Source organism: Lithobates pipiens, unplaced genomic scaffold (genome assembly GCF_037356315.1).
Source record: "Lithobates pipiens isolate NorthernLeopardFrog02 unplaced genomic scaffold, aLitPip1_a1.2 Scaffold_19, whole genome shotgun sequence".
NCBI classification, from domain to species: domain Eukaryota; kingdom Metazoa; phylum Chordata; class Amphibia; order Anura; family Ranidae; genus Lithobates; species Lithobates pipiens.
This window is the reverse complement of record NW_027507764.1, coordinates 346,671,033-346,690,947: the sequence shown is the minus strand read 5'-3', so window position 1 is coordinate 346,690,947 and position 19,915 is coordinate 346,671,033.

Here is a 19,915-nt window from a genome sequence, read left to right as displayed (position 1 = left end):
GAGGTGATCAAATGCCACCAAAAGAAAGCTCTATTTGTGGGAAAAAAAGAACGACAATTTTGTTTGGGAGCTACGTCGCATGACCGCGCAATTGTCAGTTAAAGCGACGCAATGCCAAATCACAAAAAGGGCCTGGTCCTTTGGCTGCAAATTGGTCCGGGGCTTAAATGGTTAAATGAAATGTGAATTTTTACCTTGAAAAACAATCCATTCAGTTAAAAATATTTTTTTTCAATTTTTTCTCTTTTTTATTACACATTACTTAATTTATGAACGTATTTGTTTTGGTTTCTATGTATGTATGGATTGCATGGGTTGTTACCAACATGTGGTGAAAAGTTAATGTCAATAGCACCTTTAGAAATATATTTACCTAGAAAAATAGTGACACGTTCAATACTTATTTTAGCCGCTGTATATTTGATCACATGGCTCTGTTCTCAGCTGCAAAAGGGGCTTAGCATGCTAGGGTCAGAGGCTCCTTGTTATTATGGGGGGTCTGGCAGGAGCAACTTGAACAAAATGCAGACCCAGTGTAAAATGCATGCACAAAAATACACTGTAAGGAGGTGGGCGGGAGTAGGAAGTTGTAAACAGGAGGTGGAGAAAAAGCAGTAGATGAATGTTCCCAGTGGAGAGCTGTGCAAGGGGGAGTCACAGCACAAGTCTGATCCCTGGGGTACAGGTAGGTTGTGCTCCTGAGTAGTATGCAAAAGAGAAAATTGACCACGTGGGGATGGTTGTCTTTCATGCTTAGTGTGGTCAGTTTGAAATAGTAAAGCAGGAGGACTGGCAGGAACACCAGGTATTTCACACAAAAAAGCAATGCAAAGAGAACAGAATACTTTTTATACACGCATGTGGTAACACAGACACAATCACATATCAGGAATATAAAATGTTGAGATAACATCTGCTTTAGGTTATCATAATATGCACACTACAATAATGTACAGAGTGTCACATTATATTTCAACTTTTTCACCTCACCAGGTGAGTGAAATGTTTCAGATGAACATTAAAAAGCTGACTGGTAACTTTTTACAGACTACAGGAAGAACTTGTGTTAACCATTGTTTGAAAAAAAAAAAAAAAGTAAAAAAGTAAAAAAAAAAAAAAAGTGTATTTTTTAAATTTGAAAAAATACATAATGATGGACATGATTGGTCCTGGTGCTGGTGTATGACAAAACAATGCAAATCCTCAGTGATCACATTACACTCCCGCTGCTGAGTGTGTCAGAGTGCACACCTTTACCTGAGGGAAGGGAGAAAGCTATACAACCATCAAAGTTCTCTCCCAGCTCCGTTCTTGTAGACAAGCAGTTTAGCATTGGGCGGAGAGGGGAACACCCTCCTTCAAGCTCCAAGCACACACAAACTATGTCCTTGGCCGTATGAACACTTTTACAGGTTGCAACTTGTGCCCTTCATTCTGCTCGGAAATCCTTCGCAAACCTTTTTTGCTGTTTTTATTTAAAGAGCAACCCTAGACCGCAAGTAGTTGGCAAACTTCTAGTAGTAGTGAAACTTTGCAAGAATAAATGTTGTAAATGATCCCATTAATTGATATGGATCAGGCTTGAAATTCAGGTCCAAAAGATAACAACGCAAGCAACTAGTGGGGTTTTACTAGGAGGGTAGCCAGAGGGAAAGGATGAAAAAATTAAAATAATTTAGCCTGTGAGTTTTGTATACTGAGTTACCTTTTCATGTTTTGCCCAGAGGAAGAATTAGACATATAACTAAATACCATTATATAATAACATTTGAGATGCAAAATACTTTTGGTATGATGTTATGTAACAGGTATCATTAATCTGCAGACTCTGAACATATACATACTCACCTGTCCCACCTCAATGTGTTGCAACTGCAAATGTTCAGGCACATGTGCAAAAATCACTGTTAAAGTGGTAGTGGAGTTTAAACTTTTACCCACAGGTAAGCTTATTATAATTTAAGTCTTACCTATAAGTACCCTGAATTTCTTCTAAACTTGTGCCGATTAGATGATAATCACATTGTTTTTAGTCGATGATGTCACTGACACATGTGCAGTAGCTCTGCATTCATGGCACACTGAGTGTGCCCTGATTGCAGAAAGAGCCATGCTGCAAGATAGTGACTCCGTGCATATGTGTGGGAGCTACCTGGCCATTCAAATGTCCAGGGAATGCATACCCAGAAGAAAGAACGGGCGAAGATGGAAGGGCCAGGAGCGGTGACAGCCCACGGTTGGAGGGCTCTTTTTAAAAGATAAGTCTTTCATACTGTGCTAGTATGTGGTGAATACTAGCAGATTATGGCATAAATATGGGCCAATTTTTTTAACAATGTCATTTACTCCTGTTTTAATAAGAAGAATTCGTCACATACTTGACAGGAAACTGAAATGGCAAAGTTGGCCTCTCTTGTATCTCCAGTCTAGGCCCCACTGAGAGGGATACAGATAGTGCCAAGGGACAGACAGAACATGAGTGCTGGCAGATGTTGATAGCAGAACTTACAGCTTACAGGCTTGGATGGTCTGGCAAGACATCAGGTGAGAAACAGACTCTATGCGGGATGGACCAGCCAAGGGTAAAGGGTCACTCTGTGTGTACCACAGGTTCAAGAAGCATGGCTTGTCAGAGTTCCCAGCAGGCATGTGGCATGAGCATACAGTTGTGTTTATCAGATGTAGATGACAGCCAAATCAGAGACAGAAGCATGATCACTAGAGTAGCCACGGGCGGGCAGCATGGTACAGAGGCATAGGCAGGATCAAAGTCATAAGGCAGAGCCAAGGTCAGGTACAGGTGAGTAGAAGTAGAGGCAGGGGGCGTGGCTTGAGGGTAATCTGAATAGGACGTGTTTGTGAAGAGCTCCTGCAATCCTCCTAGCCAATCCTGTAGCACTTAGGGCTCCCCAGATGACCAGCGCACTGCCCGAGGCCAAAATCACGCCATTTTTCCACATCTGCAGCCGCCTGGGGGATGGACCGTGGCTCCACCCTAGCTCTGGGAGCGGTGGCCATCTTTCTCCACCAGAACCAGCACCCACTCATGGCCCCCCTGACCACTCTACACCTGACCCTGCAGCTACACAGCCACCGTTCGAGGCCAACATCGCGGCGCTTCGCCGTGTCTGCAGCCACCTGGGAGACAGACCGTTTCTCCGGCCTAGCTCTGGGAACGGCAGCCATATTGCTCCACCCTGACCGAGGTACCAGCGATCACTCCCGACATCCCCGATCAGCCTGCGCCTGGCTCCTTATAAGCACAGCTCCCCCCCAGCCCTGACCGTGCTGACACAGGTCTTGCAGAACCCACACTAACACAAATCATGGAGGCTATTCAGCACAGCCATGCTTCCCTCACCACTCAGATAGACTCTATAAGATCAGATCTGTCCTTCCTGAAGCAACGGGATTACTATCTTTCCTGATTTGTCTGTGGCTACGCAGAAGCAGAGGGCTACCTTACTGGCCATTAAAAGGAGACTCCAAGACCTCCAACTGCCCTATGGTATGCTATACCCTCCACGACTGACTGTCTCTCATAAAGGAAAGGCCTACTTCTTCTTAGATCCGAAAAAAGTGGCCCACTGGGTGGATTTATTGGGTCCTCCTGATCAACGTCACCAGCAACGAAGATCTCCGCCTCGCAGACTTTCAGTTATCCTTCACAGCTTTCCCTTTTCCCCCTTCTTCTTTTCTCATATGCACCAATCTGCAAGATAAGTCACAGAACGCTTGTTCACTCATGATACCCCCCCCCCCCATTTTTCCGACACTTCTCATCCAAGTGACTGATGAACCATTACCTGCCATTACTAGCCTGTATGCTCTGCCCCCCTTTACTAAACAATTATTTGATTGTGTACTCATTTCCATCCTGGAAATTGCAGAAGATCCTTTATTGATAGCTGGAGATTATAATACGGTTCTTGACAAATCTCTAGACAGATTTCAATGCTCTACTGTACCCCCCACTCCCTTAGGCACTTATCTGACCCAATATGACCTAGTAGAGGCCTGGAGATGGAAACATGTGGATGGGAGGGAATATTCCTGTCAATCTGACTCTCATGGTACACTATCACGTATTGATCTGTGTTTACTATCCTCTGATTTACTCGGCATAGTGAGCAATGTCAGATACCTCCCTAGAGTGGTGTCTAGTCACTCAACACTGTTGGTGGACCTAGCTTTGGGGGTCTCGCCCAATTTTCATGTGTGACGGCTGAGCACCCATACAGCATCCATAGAATTTAGAACTCGGAGGGCATAATAGTGGAACAGACAAAGGAGGTAATAGAGGCTTTTGTTACATTCTACTCCACTCTATATTCCACTAGGGCTCACTATACTATTGTGGAATTAGACAACTATTTACAAGATATTTCACTTGCATAATTACTAGATTCTCAAGTCTCATTGCTAGATGCCTCCCTAACAACCGAGGAAATAGGAGAAGCCATCCAGTCCTTTGCTAGAAATAAGATGCCAGGGTTGTATGGATTCCCTATATAATTGTATACACAATATAGAGAGTTACTGATTCCACATCTCCACAGGGTATACAACTATGCCCTGAAGACAGGACAGCTACCACTCTCTATGTCTGAGGCGCTGAATGTCCTTATCCCCAAACTTCACAAGCACCATCTTATCTGCGAATCTTACCGACCGATATCTCAATTAACTGGCAAAAATCTTAGCCAGAGTACTTAGTCATTACTACTGGAGGATTTATTCTTGTAAGATCTACTTCCATTAATTTATGGTGACTCTTTTGCAATATGCTTTATCAACATGCAGGTCACTCATGACACAATGGGCTCCAGGGCTTTTTTAGCACGGATGCTCATAAGCCCTTTGATTTAGTGGAGTGTCCGTATCTAATGGAAGTCGTGGCAAAATTCAGATTCGGTGACACATTTATTAAATGGGTTCAGTTACTTTATTACAAACCTACAACTAGATTAAGAGTAAATACAACTATTTCGGACCCCCTCATGATCTGCAGGGGAACCAGACAGAGGTGCCCTCTGTCACCCCTACTATTTGCTCTGGCGATAGAGCCACTGGCAGCTCTGATCAGATTTAGTGGAGAGGTTGTGGGACTGACGACTTGGGGCCTGGAAGAAAAGGTATCCTTATACATGGATGACATGTTGATATATTTGGCAGACCCCCAGTCGTCACTCCCGACTCTACTGGATATTATTCGGCGCTTTTGGCAATTTTCTGGTTTCCAAGTAAATTGGGACACAAATCCCTGCTGTTTATGCTAGACCAATCCTCCCCAATTACACTACCACCCTCATGTCCATTACAGATTGTACATACCTTTCGCTATCTAGGTATTGAGATGCAACGGCCTATCTCCTCCTACAGCAAAATAAATTTAGATCCACTCATTAAGAGAATGAGGAATACGCTTAAGGCCTGGGCCAATCTTCCGCTGATGCTGTTGGGTAGAATAAATATTTTTAAAATGATCTTTTTACCATGCTTTCTATATATTCTGAGTAACTCCCCAATATATATCCCCAAAAACAAATGTATTCTTATTATTCTTATTACATTTATTTTGGGGGGGGGGGGGGGTAGCTAGAATAGCAAAAGACACGCTACAATTACCTATTTTGGAGGGGGGATTGGAGCTCCTTTGTCTTCAAACTTATTATGTGGCCTCACAGTTGGCCCATGCACACTGGTGGTTCTACCCTGAGCAGAACAATTTGGCAACAGCATTGGAGGCAGCCATCCTTACAATGAATTACTATGAATTACTATGAATCTCTCCAAAACCGAATACATCGTCTCTCCACTAGGGGAAGGGAGGGTACCAAAGTTCTCTTTATGACCGGATATTCAAGCTTTCAAAGCTACTGCCATCCAGTACGCATATGATGTATTCCCCTAATGCCCCCTTATGGGGTAACCCAGGTCTACCAATATTCTTCTGCAGAACAGACGGTGGGTTCTGGTTCAAGCGGGGAGTTAGATTGATTTCCCACCTATTTATCGTGAATGTTTTCCGTTCCTTTGCCAAATTTTGAAGGGACTATGGCCTTCCTCCTATGGCCTATTTCTGATATCTGCAGATACGCCATACCACAGTGACACAGTTTGGCCTTCGAAACATAGATATCCAACCCTCCCCACTCAAACACTTATTGACTGACCCATCTCACACTAAACTTGTATCTACGTATTACAAAACTCTCCTTCATACTACGACCAAGTACAAACTAGGATTAGCACCACAAAAAATAAATGGCGCTCTGACATACCAGAGCTAACGGAGGATATTTGTCAGGAAGTGCTTCCCCTCGGGGTATCGTCTGTTAACTCTTCCCAGGATAAAGTCATTCCAACCAAATTATTATACTTTACCCCTTGTTTACTCCATAGACTAAAGAGACTACCCTCCACAACATGTTCCTGATGTGGCATGGCTGATGGTACATTTTTCCACTTAATGTGGAAATGCCCACCGATTAGGAAATTCTGGTTGGGGGTCACAGCCCTTATCAGTTCCCTCACTCAGTTGCCCAACATTTGTAATCCCAAGATGCCTGCTAGGATATATAGACGATTAAGTTATATCTAAGAATGTACAAACCTTTCTAAGAATTATCCTGTTTTATGCCAAGAAAACAATAACTATGCATTGGAAATCCCAATCCTCACCTACTATAGCCTTCTGGCTCACTATAGTCAATCAAGCTAGACCTTTATACAAATTGACGTATTAGGCCAGAGGAAGCCCAAAAAAAGTCTCATAAGATTTGGAATCCATGTGTTCGTTCAGATTGCACTCTACCACTTGCTCCTTGAGTTCTTTGAAAATGTTAGTTGACTTCTAGTCGTTATACTGAATTTTAGAAGGTAACAATGAAACTACTCAATCAATCTGAACTCACTGACTGGATACCATGTAACTGTATCTCATTGCTGAGTGAGCACTGTTTGCTCCTTTAATGCTGCACATGCACTTATGTATTTGTCTGTTTGTTTGTATGTAAACAATAAAAAAATTATACCTTAAAAAAAGAAGTAGAGGAAAAATCTAGCATCAGATAAGAGGCAGTCAGCACTGATATTGAAACAAGGCATACTTTAAACTTTAAATTAATTGTGAGCGTGCTCACGCATCTGTGCATACGGACGTGCACATGCATACACCTAAATACACTTCTTTCTGCAATGGCATGCACATGTTTCTGAACCAACCTTCTCACAGGAATTCCCTGACAATCAAGCAGTAAACTGTAAGTTCACATGGGCATTAGAAATAGGAGAAAACAAAAGAAACTGCTTTTAGATGATTCTTCAGTTTTGGTGGCAATTATCACAAAATGCATCTGAACACTAAATGTAGGGGTGGGGCAAATCAGTTGCCTGCTGAGCTGGCATGTCAACACAGTTGGATGTGGTGCAGGATGACACTGCTGGTGTAAAAAAAAAATGTACCTAATCTTTGGTGAACTTTGCTTCCACTCATTTGACCAAACCAGACCAGATAGTAATGCAATAGACAATCTTTCTATCCCTATATATGTATATATCTATCTATCTAGCTAGCTATTTATCTTGATATGCTTCATTTCAGTACAATGACAGCTCTAAAAAATGCACATTCCATCTCTTCAGTCTGGTTACACCTACTGCCTAGGGCACAAAATCTTGATCTTGAGGGATAAAAAAAAATTGGGCAGGTGTTTTGGAAACAGCTAAGACTGAAAAATATCTTATTACTGACTTTTAAAATAATGTTGGTTATGCTGTACCTGATTTTACTAGAAATGCATGTGCAAGGCACTACTAGTGGTAGTATCCTTGCACACAAAAGACACAAATGTCTAGCTAGCACTGAACAGAGTTTTTACAGCATGTGACATTAGATGTTTCCTGAGAAAATTAACAGTGGTATGTACGTGTATGTGTGTGTGTGTGTGTGTGAGTCAGACACTCTCATCGATGTGCAGGCCAGAACAAAAAAAAATCCTCTGGAATTTTAATAGTTATAGAAGGACAGATAAATATTGTGACCTCTTTCTCCCAATATAACGGCTCCTGGGAATGACATCATCGCGGCTCTGGGCAATCACATCGCCGGAGCCGCGATACCCGGATGTAACCCCCGGGAGCTATTTCGGCTGTCGAATTGGTGAACGAGAACTGCTGTGGGGGCTTCGATCTCAGGTAAGTAATTCATAATGAGCTAGTATGCTATGCATACTAGCTCATTATGACTTTGTCTTGCAGGGTTTTTTTTGGGGGGGGGGGGGGATTTAGGGTTTACAACCACTTTAACCACTTGCCGACCGCCTCACGCCGATGTACGTCATCAGAATGGCACGGGCAGGCATAAGCACGTACATGTACGTGCTTTGCCTCCCGCGGGTCGGGGGCCCGATCGGGCCCCCGCCCGGTGCCTGCGGCGGTCGGTTTTCGTTCGGGAGCGATCCCGGACGAGGGGACGGCCATTCATTCATGGCCACCCCCTCGCGATCGCTCCCGACGAATGGAAATCCCCGGTGACATCACTTCCTCTCCTGTAATGTAAACACAGGAGAGGAAGTGATGTATTCTCTCCTCCGTGTCGGTATTTTTCGTTCCGACACGGAGGAGAGCGGATCAGTGAGTTGCACCAACACATCCCACACACAGTAGAACATGCCAGGCACACTCACACCCCCCCTTTACCCCCCGATCACCCCCCCAATTACCCCTGCCCCCCAGTCACAGTGACACCAATGTCATTTTTTTTTTTTTTTTTTTTTTTTTTGCATTGGTGTCATTTGTGACTGTAATAACTGTTAGGGCAGTTAGGGTTAGCCCCCTTTAGTTCTAATGTACCCCCCTAACCCCCCCAATAAAGGTTTAACCCCGTGATCACCCCCCGTCGCCAGTGTCACTAAGGCTGGGTTCACATTGCAGCGGTTTATGAGAACGAATGTGATTCGCACCGCACTGCAGTGCAAATCACATCCGATCTCTGTGCGATTCGAGTTCAGCCATTCGCCGCACCCGCCGCACCCGCCACACCCGCCGCACCCGCCGCAAATTCGCACGGGACCCTTTTTTTGGCCCGCAGCAGAATCGGATCGCATGGGTGTTCACACCATGCGATCCGAGTTTGCAGATCGCACTGCGATATGCGAACTGATCTGGGGGTGTCAGTAACATTTCACTGACACTCCCAGCAGTTCGCATAGGGCAGTGTGAACTGCCGCCGGGAGGCATGCGATGCGGGAACCCGCCGCGGATTCGCGGCGTTTCCGCATCGCTCCAGTGTGAACCCAGCCTAATAAGCGATCATTTTTCTGATCGCCGTATTAGTGTCACAGGTGACGCTAGTTAGGCAGGTAGGTATTTAGGTTCGCCGCAGCTTTTTATAGCGCTAGGGACCCCCATATACTACCGCATAAAGCCCCCTGATTGCCCCCTAGTTAACCCTTTCACCAGTGATCACCATATAACTGTTACAGGTGACGCTGGTTGGTTAGTTATTTTTTTATAGTTTCAGGGCACCCGCCATTTATTACCTAATAAAGGTTTAACCCCCTGATCACCCGGCAGGTGTCATTTGTGACTAATAACTGTTAGGGCAGTTAGGGTTAGCCCCCTTTAGTTCTAAGGTACCCCCCTAACCCCCCCAATAAAGGTTTAACCCCGTGATCACCCCCCGTCGCCAGTGTCACTAAGGCTGGGTTCACATTGCAGCGGTTTATGAGAACGGATGTGATTCGCACCGCACTGCAGTGCAAATCACATCCGATCTCTGTGCGATTCGAGTTCAGCTATACAGATAGTATGGCTGAATTCGTGTCGCACCCGCCGCACCCGCCGCAAACTCGCACGGGACCCTTTTTTTGGTCCGCAGCAGAATCGGATCGCATGGGTGTTCACACCATGCGATCCAAGTTTGCAGATCGCACTGCGATATGCGAACTGATCTGGGGGTGTCATTAACATTTCACTGACACTCCCAGCAGTTCGCATAGGGCAGTGTGAACTGCCGCCGGGAGGCATGCGATGCGGGAACCCGCCGCGCATTCGTGGCGTTCCCGCATCGCTCCAGTGTGAACCCAGCCTAATAAGCGATCGTTTTTCTGATCGCTGTATTAGTGTCACAGGTGACGCTAGTTAGGCAGGTAGGTATTTAGGTTCGCCGCAGCTTTTTATAGCGCCAGGGACCCCCATATACTACCGCATAAAGCCCCCTGATTGCCCCCTAGTTAACCCTTTCACCAGTGATCACCATATAACTGTTACAGGTGACGCTGGTTGGTTAGTTATTTTTTTATAGTTTCAGGGCACCCGCCATTTATTACCTAGTCTCACTAGTGTACCCCTAAATTTAGGGGTGTCTACTTTCTAAAATGGGGTCATTTGGGGGGGGGGGTTTGTGCCATCTTGGCATTTTATGGCCTTCAAAACTGTAACGCCCTTAGAAAGCCTGAAGGCGGTGCTTGGTTTTTGGGGCCCCGTACGCGGCTAGGCTCCCAAAAAGTCCCACATATGTGGTATCCCCGTACTCAGGAGAAGCAGCAGAATTTATTTTGGGGTGTCATTTCACATATGCCCATGGCATGCGTGAGCAATATATCATTTAGTGACAACTTTGTGAAAAAAAAAAAAAGTTTGTAATTTTCCCGCAACTTGTGGCAAAATATAAAATATTCCATGGACTCAACATGCCTCTCAGCAAATAGCTTGGGGTGTCTACTTTCTAAAATGGGGTCATTTGTGGGGGTTTTGTGCCATCTTGGCATTTTATGGCCTTCAAAACTGTAATAGGTAGTGAGAAGTGAACTCAAAAAATTACGCCCTTAGAAAGCCTGAAGGCGGTGCTTGGTTTTCGGGGCCCCGTACGCGGCTAGGCTCCCAAAAAGTCCCACATATGTGGTATCCCCGTACTCAGGAGAAGCAGCAGAATTTATTTTGGGGTGTCATTTCACATATGCCCATGGCATGCATGAGCAATATATCATTTAGTGACAACTTTGTGAAAAAAAAAAAAAAAAAAAAAAAGTTTGTAATTTTCCCGCAACTTGTGGCAAAATATAAAATATTCCATGGACTCAACATGCCTCTCAGCAAATAGCTTGGGGTGTCTACTTTCTAAAATGGGGTCATTTGTGGGGGTTTTGTGCCATCTTGGCATTTTATGGCCTTCAAAACTGTAATAGGTAGTGAGGCGTGAAATCAAAAATTTACGCCCTTAGAAAGCCTGAAGGCGGTGCTTGGTTTTCGGGGCCCTGTACGCGGCTAGGCTCCCAAAAAGTCCCACATATGTGGTATCCCCGTACTCAGGAGAAGCAGCAGAATTTATTTTGGGGTGTCATTTCACATACGCCCATAGCATGTGTGAGCAATATATCATTTAGTGACAACTTTGTGTAAAAAAAAAAAAAAAAATTTTTTTTTGTCATTATTCAATCGCTTGAGGCAAAAAAATAAAATATTCAATGGGCTCAACATGCCTCTTATCAATTTCCTTAGGGGGTCTACTTTCCAAAATGGGGTCATTTGGGGGGGTTTTGTACTGCCCTGTCATTTTAGCACCTCAAGAAATGAGATAGACAGTCGTAAACTAAAAGCTGCGTAAATTCCAGAAAACGTACCTTAGTTTGTAGATGTGACAACTTTTGCGCAAACCAATAAATATACAATTATTGACTTTTTTTTTACCAAAGACATGTGGCTGAATACATTTTGGCCTAAATGTATGACTAAAATTGAGTTTATTGGATTTTTCTAATAACAAAAAGTAGAAAATATCATTTTTTTTCAAAATTTGCGGTCTTTTTACGTTTATATCGCAAAAAATAAAAATCGCAGAGGCAATCAAATACCATCAAAAGAAAGCTCTATTTGTGGGAAGAAAAGGACGCAAATTTTGTTTGGGTACAACATTGCATGACCGCGCAATTACCAGTTAAAGCAGCGCAGTGCCAAAGTGTAAAAAGACCTCTGGTCATTTACCAGCAAAATGGTCCGGTCTGAAAGTGGTTAAGTGAGCAAAATAATCAATTACTTTTTATGACTTTGGTCTGTGTCTGTGTCTGTGGCTGGTCTGTTTTTTGGCAATCTCTTTACACATTCAAGTGTCTCAAATCAAATCCTAATTTGCTCAATTGACAAATGTTTGTCTGCTCCATCTCCCTATAAATTTAGAGCAGCTTATGGGGAATTTGCAGACACCATGTTTCTTTTCTGTGTGTTGTATCAGTTTCAGCACGGAAAGTTAACTAAAGCTGCATGAAGCTACAGTAGAGACTCTGCTCCACTCGGGAAAGACGGCAAGCAAACCGACATTTGATATTTAATTTCCTATGTCATGTGATTCCTACTAATATACTGCCTCTACTCTTCCTTTTCACATTAGTGTCCTCTGTCCGCAAACTATCCTTACTTTATCCCTCTCTACCCACAGCTTACACATATGACCCTCACTCCTACCCTCTCCCTATTACTGCACCCATCACATCCTGCAAATACTGAACCCACATTCTGACCTAAACTCTAGGGCAGTGAAATATGCACACTCATATACATCCCACTCCCATCTTACTTTCCTCACCCTTCATATTTTCCTTATCTCTTGGGATCTCTCTTTTTTCCCCAATCCTGGCCCTCCATTTCCTAACAGCAACCCCCATATCTGGCACCCTTCCTCCCCTGGAAACAGCCACAATCCACTTAGTTTCATTTGTATCCCCCTGCTTCCAAAAATCAGCTCCCAATCTCATGTGCCCTCTCTGTCTGTAACAAACTCACATCTCTGCATGATCTTTTTATCTCCCACTGCTTTAACATACTTGCCATTACTAAAAAACTGGCTTCAAGAATCTGACTCTGCTTCTCCTGTTGCCCTCTCCCATAGGGCTGGATTCACTCACCCAGACCTAGTGGATGGAAAATAGGTGGAGTTGGATTCCTTCTATCCCGACAGAGCACTTCCAAGTGCTTCCTAACACTCCCTCTCTATCCTTCTCTTCTTTCGAGAAACACTGTATTTGTCAGTTTTTTCCAATTTCTCTGAGGATTGTTTTAATGGCCTCCTGGACCAGTATCGTGCTTTTTTGATGACTTCTCTGCCTCACTACCCTATTTTCTCTCCTCTGAAATAGGATACTAGGTGTAATCCTAGACTCTGACCTGTCCTTTCAACTCCAAATCCAATCGCTGTCAAAAGCTTGTAGACTTCACCACTGTAACATCTCTAAAATGTTCCCCTTTTTAACTAATGAAACAACCAAGCTACTCATTCACTCCCTTTTTATCTTTCGCCTGGACTATTGCAACTCCCTTCTCATAGCCATACCTCTCCATAATCTTCTCTTCAGTCTATCCTGAATGCTGCTGCCACTTCCAATTGTCCAGCGAATTAAATACTAACAACAACTTATAAAGCCATCCAACTCTGCCCCAAGCTACATCACCAATCTTGGCTCCAAATATTATCCAAACTGTCTTCTTCGCTCCTCTCAAGACCTCCTGTTCTCAAGCTCTCTTGTCTCCTCCTCCCATGCTCGTTTCCAGGACTTCGCCAGAGCCTCTCCCATCCTCTGGAACTCTCTACCTCAATCTGTCCAGCTATCTCCTACTTTGGCTGCTTTTAGGCGATCCCTGAAAACTCATCACTTCAGGGAGGCCCTTTTATGCCTCAGAATAACTGAACTTTTATTACTTCGATCAACGTGCATCCCCCCCAGTTGTAATCTTTTGTACCATCAGCCCCACCCTATTAGAGTGTAAACTCCTATGAGCAGGGCCCTCTTAACCCTCTTGTATTTTATTCCATTGCAACTGTACTGTCTCCCTTTATATTGTAAAGTGTTGTGCAAACTGTTGGCACTATAAAAATCCTGTATAATAATAAAAATACAAAAAAATTCTTATTCTTAGATATTCCTCCCTCATCAGTACAGGACTCACTAAATACAATAATATTTTCTGTAAATACATTGGTGGCTTAGCCTTAAGTTTGGGAGTAGCCTATAATATTATGAAAATAAAAAACAAGGAGTATGCTAGTATAGTGTCTAAAGCTTGTATTAAATACAGACCTGTTACACTTTCGGGAGACTGGTGGTGGAAAGAGTTTGTAACTGGCCCCTGTATGAAATGTACACATCAAAGAAACAATGTATCAGTTCAATGTCAGCAAAAGCAGAGACCCATTGTTAGACCCCATACACACTTTTGATTTTTGTCTTCAGACCAAAAACATATAATATGAGGTCAAACCTTAAGAGTTTCAATTTGTATGCAATTAGGCAGGCCCTTGCACTACATGGTTTTGGTAAATCTGAAGACAAAAATCTGCAGACATTCTAATAGTGTGTATGGGGTGTTTAACCCTGACATACAGCAGTTACAGTGACCTCAACCCAGGCCTCCAAACATCATTGAAGTATTTGAAATGTGTCAGTGACACTAGGGTAGACTCTACTTTGACCCTACTGCTGGCCCCTAGCTGGTACTTGATTTCTTTGATGTGGTGTACCAAACCAGCTACAAGCACTGTACAATCCACTTTTGTCTCAAGCCATCTAATATAAAAACCTACCTAAACTATCCATTTACCTTTTCAGTCTGTAGCCAGGTGCTTGGCTAAGAAAGGAGAGTGAGAGAAACAGTGGCTACAGCTGTTCTCTGTACCTGCTGCCCTGCGGTGCTGAACTGGTTAACAGCTTCACAGTCAGATAACACTGCACAGTGGGAAATGTAGTCCAGAGGAGACTCTACTGTACTCAAGAGCCTTTGGAATGCATTCCCCAGACAGAGATTGCCAGGAGGAGAGGAAAGAGCTGCATTTTGTCAGGCTGTACAGGACAAAGCTTCCTCTTGCTGTGAGGGGGACTGCAGAGTGTACATCGCTGTCCAGTGTGCAGCACACAAGAGTATCTAAGAATGGCTTGAGCAAGCCATACAACCCTGGATGCATGGGACACCCCCAAGGCTCAGATAAAACAGAGAATCACTCAAAGCTTAACCACTTAAGGACCGGGCCTATTTTTTAAACTTGGTGTTTACAGGTTAAAATCAGGGTTTTTTGCTAGAAAATTACTTAGAACCCCCAAACATTATATGTATTTTTTCAGAATAAAATAGCGGTTGACTTTTTGTCGTTTTTGTGTAGCGGTCTTACAAACACAATTTTTTTGTAAAATAAAAATAATGATGATGATGAATTTTATTGGCTGATTGTAACCAAAGAGGAGGAGCAGTAAAATAGCTAGAACTAAGTACACACGTACAGCCAACTTACTTTCACTTACGATTGCTAAAAGAGAGAGACACACATACTGAATAATTTCAGAAGACAGTCAATCTTAGCTGGTCCATGTGTCAGAGAACCTGAATTATTTAGCAATTAAGCATAAGCACAGCAGCAGAACAATAGTGAAGCAAGCTACAGTTCAACTTAACTTTTTCATAATAATCTGCTGCTATTGTGTTAGTGTTGTGAACTTGATAGTGATACTAGTGTTGCTAGTGTTGTGATAGCCTCAGAGGCTGCCCAAGAGGTACGTGAGCCATCACACAGAGGCTGAGCAAAGTCCTTAGTTGTGTGACTGGGGTTGAAATTTATGAAGGGGGGTATTTGTGGAGTGTGTGTGGGGGGGGTTGGTATTTGTGGAGTGTAAGGGGGGATATTTGTGAAGTGGACTGTGGGGGGGGTATTTGTGGAGTGTAGGGGGTAATGCTGGGGGTTAATAATGCATCCGCTGACACCATTGCTGGGGGTTAATAGTGTGTCCCCTGAAACCAATGCTGGGGGTTAATAGTGCATCCACGGACACCAGTGCTGGGGGTTAATAGTGCATCCACTGACACCAGTGCTGGGGGTTAATAGTGCGTCCGCTGACACCAGTGCTGGGGGATAGTATTGCGTCCGCTAACACCAGTGATGGGGGTTAATAGTGCATCCAGGGGGAAATAGTGCATCTGGGGAAAAGGACAGTTTGCATGCGGCCCCCATTGGATGTGAAAACGTGTCCTGTGGCCCTCAGGTAATTTGAGTTTGAAACCCCTGCTCTAGGACAATAAAGCACAAGTAGCCAACTGAGCTTAACACAGTAGTTTTTAAAATAGTTGTTTCTATGAATTTAAACACAGTTTAAATTGGATTGGAGGGGTCAAAGGTCAGCTTTGCGCACCTCCACAAAAGGTGCATAAGATAACCAGTATCCCTATTACACCTAACACATATTGAATCAGGCCGCAGTTCCATGGTGTACAGTTTGAGGGAGGTATGGTTTTCCATAGCTGTATTAGGGAATTTTTCCAAATTTTTCCCTAACAACATTACATAACATCTAGAGATGAAACATTTAGTAGATGTGGAATGTTGCATCATATGGAATATAGGGGTTGGGGACTGTTCCAGTGAATCTAGAGAGGGCTGAGCTTTAATGGCATGCTGTAGTTAAACATAATAAAAAAACATGTTGAGGGGAGGAGGCAGAGCCTCCGGCAACAGACGTGTCCAGCATAAGCTCCCCAACTCTCGGGACTCCTTGGCTGATAAAGACACCCTCACGGCATGGTAAACTGAAAATAATCCACCATAAGCCTCCTCAGTGACCCTGGGATAACTAAAATGGTCTTTGGTGCCGCCCGAGGTAAAAATAAACTAATGAGTGCCAAAGATACACAGTCCAGAGGCTCCTGTAATATGGCACAGCCTCCTTCCTCACACACAGGCACATCTCGTGCTGCTAAGCAGCTGTAGTTACCTCAGGATGTCTATAATGACTCTGACTGTGAATACAGCACCGCTTCACAAGAAAAACAGATTTCCTAAATCCAAATATTTTGAGACAAATAGAAAAAATGTTACACAAAACCTTAACGCAGACCTTAGACTATATAACTGAAAGTCTCACAAAAGAAATCCGTGAGTTAGGCCAGCGCACTTTTGACCTAGAAATCAGATTGGATGACATGGAAACAAATGTACTGTCCCATGATAATAAATTAGAGACATTTAAGGAAGAAAACCTTATTCTACAAACATGCTTAAAGGACTTTAATAAATAAAATCTTTGTATATGAGGAATACCTGAGGCTATTGTTTACCTTCATTCTACTATGACCGCACTTTTCCAAGAACTATTACCATCAATCCCTGTCAAACGTTTTGACCATGCAAGACCACACAAACCAGAAGGTCCTCTCATGATATTTTTGCATAATTCCACTTCTATCGCACCAAAGAACAACTCGTGGCTGCAGCTAGAGGAAAGTATTCATCTTTCATCATCCTTATCAGCTTTTTACAGACCTTTCCCCAATTACTGTGGCTAAACGACGTGCACTGAAACCCTTACTTCATAATCTACAGCAACGCCAGATCCCTTTAGAATGTTCGGTCCCCGGCATTAACCGGGGGCCCGCATGGGACAGGGCAGAGGGCTCTTTGCCTGTGCATTTTCTCTCCTTTCTCTCAGCAGGGCTATTGGTGCAATATCCCTTAGCAACAAGCCGTCATTGGAGGAATTTGGCGGGCTGTTTCTTCGCGCCTATGACTGCTTATATAAGCCGGACGCTACCTCAGCTTCACAGCCACCTGAAGAGGACCAGTTTGCGCTCAGGTGTACAGTTAGAATGGAGTCTCTCCTTCGTCAGCTTCTGGAAAAAGCAGAAAGCTCTGGCGGTGAAGAGTGGCTGAGGCACTGCTTAGCTGAAGACCCTCCTGCTTTTTCTTCTCTCCCTGCCTGTCTGACGCCCATGCCGAACATTATGGAGGAACACAGGAATTCTCCTTCAGCTGGCAACTCCCGCACACCTGTAGGAAAAGGAAAGAAGCAGAAAAAGTCGGCAGCCCCTGCTGTTCCTTATTCTAAGGAAGATTCTTTCACTTCTACTTCTCGTTCCAGGTATCTTAAAGATGCTGCAACTTTATCCTCCTCATCCTCCATTCCAGAAACCAGCGCTGCAGCTCCTTTGGGACAGAATGCTGTGTCAGATATCCCACCTGGTGAGAATTCTGTTTCTTCTTTACCTGACTTAATTTTTATTCTTAATTCATTAGCAAATGCTTTTACTAGCCTGTCAGAAGGGGAACAAGGATCTCCCTCTCCCTCTCTCATTGCCAGGGCTCTGTTTGCAAGCGCTGGCAGTTCTTTTCAGAATAGACAGCAATTAAACAATGTTTCAGTTCAAACAACTATCCCTGTACAGGAGGCACTGCCTTCTGGTACCTTACAAGGGGCACATTTATTTGGTGCAGCTCAGGAGACACAGCCTGCTGGTGCTCCTATTAATACCTTGTCAGGTGTACAGTCTTCTGGTACTTTTTCCTATAATTTGCAGCCAGGTGCACAGTATTCTGGTGCAGTGTCAGGTGCTCAGTATTCTGGAGCGATATTACAAAATCCTGTTAATCATTTGAATATCAGTACTGCTCCCCCTATTGGTGTAAGGGAAGATGTGCAGCCTTTGCTTGCTTCAGGTGCACAAAATATTGGTGCTTATCAAGATGGTACTGGGTTGCAGCAGTCAGTCACTGCGGATGCTTTAAAGGTTGGCCCTGTCTGGAACGCTATGCGTTCGCAGGGTAATGTTACTATTCCTATGGAGAAACAGTTTAACCCTTTAAGAACTCAGAGCATTTTAGTGAATACTGGTGGTCTTTTACAGCCTAGTTCTTGTAATAATACACCTTGTCAAGTAGCAGAAGCTTGTATGAAAGAGGCGCTTCCGTGCGAAATCTCCCCGTTAGGTTTCCACTTGTCTTCCTCAGTTAAGGAGAAAATTTGGAGAGGAGAATTTGCTGATTTATTATCCCTCCTGCCTTCTTCTAAAGAATTTCTTTCTAAATTAGATAAGAAATCAGAGGAGCGTTCAGAAGAAGATAGAAGGAGAGCAGTACCTAGAACATTCCAGAATTGGCTTCAAGCATTCTGTATTTTCGCTTCAGTTATGGGTGAAAAATTTCCAGAAAAATGTTCTGGGCTATTTCAACATCTAGACATTGTTGCTGAGGCCTTTAGGCATTTCGGGGGTATTTCATGGTTTCATTATGATGAGAATTTCAGGCAGAAGCTGGCGGTACACCCTTCTCTACGTTGGGGTGTGAAAGACGTTGGCCTTTGGTTAAATCTGATGTTGCCTCCAAAACCACAGGTGCAATTCAAAGCACCCAACTCTACTAATAATTCATTTCGCAAAGGTTTCTGCTTTGCATTCAATGAAGGACAATGCAGATTTCTGGCCAACTGTAGATACAAGCACGAGTGCTCATATTGTACAGGGTCACACCCGGCTTGTAGATGTCATCGAAAGGCCTCTGCCATGTCAGGTCAGCCGCAATCCAGGGATGGGTTTTCAAAAGGCACAGACAACGGTGAATTTGTCAAACATGCTTCCTTGGCTAGAAATGTATCCAAACACCAGGATGGCGGAGCTGCTTTATAACGGCTTCAAGCATGGTTTTTTAGTCCCTGGTTTTTCTGGGTCTGGTTGTAAGTTAGTGGACAATTTGCGTTCGGTCTTTTCACACCCAGAGGTTGTTAGGGTTAAAATTGAGAAAGAACTAACAGAGGGCAGGATTGCGGGTCCGTTCTTCTCACCCCCTTTCTCCAACTTCAGAATTTCTCCATTGGGCGTAGTTCCCAAAAAAGAGCCAGGCTCTTTTCGCCTAATACATCATTTGTCATACCCTGCTGGCGAGTCTCTTAATGATGAGGTTGCTGATTTCGATGCTTCAGTTACGTATGCTTCTTTCGATGAGGCCTTGGTTCTCCTTGAGCATTTTGGAAGGAATTCATTAATGGCTAAGGCGGATATTAAGTCTGCATTTCGTTTACTTCCAGTACACCCGCAAGGCTTTAGTTCTCTAGGTTTTCATTTTAACGGATATTTTTATTTTGATAAATGTATGCCAATGGGCTTCTCC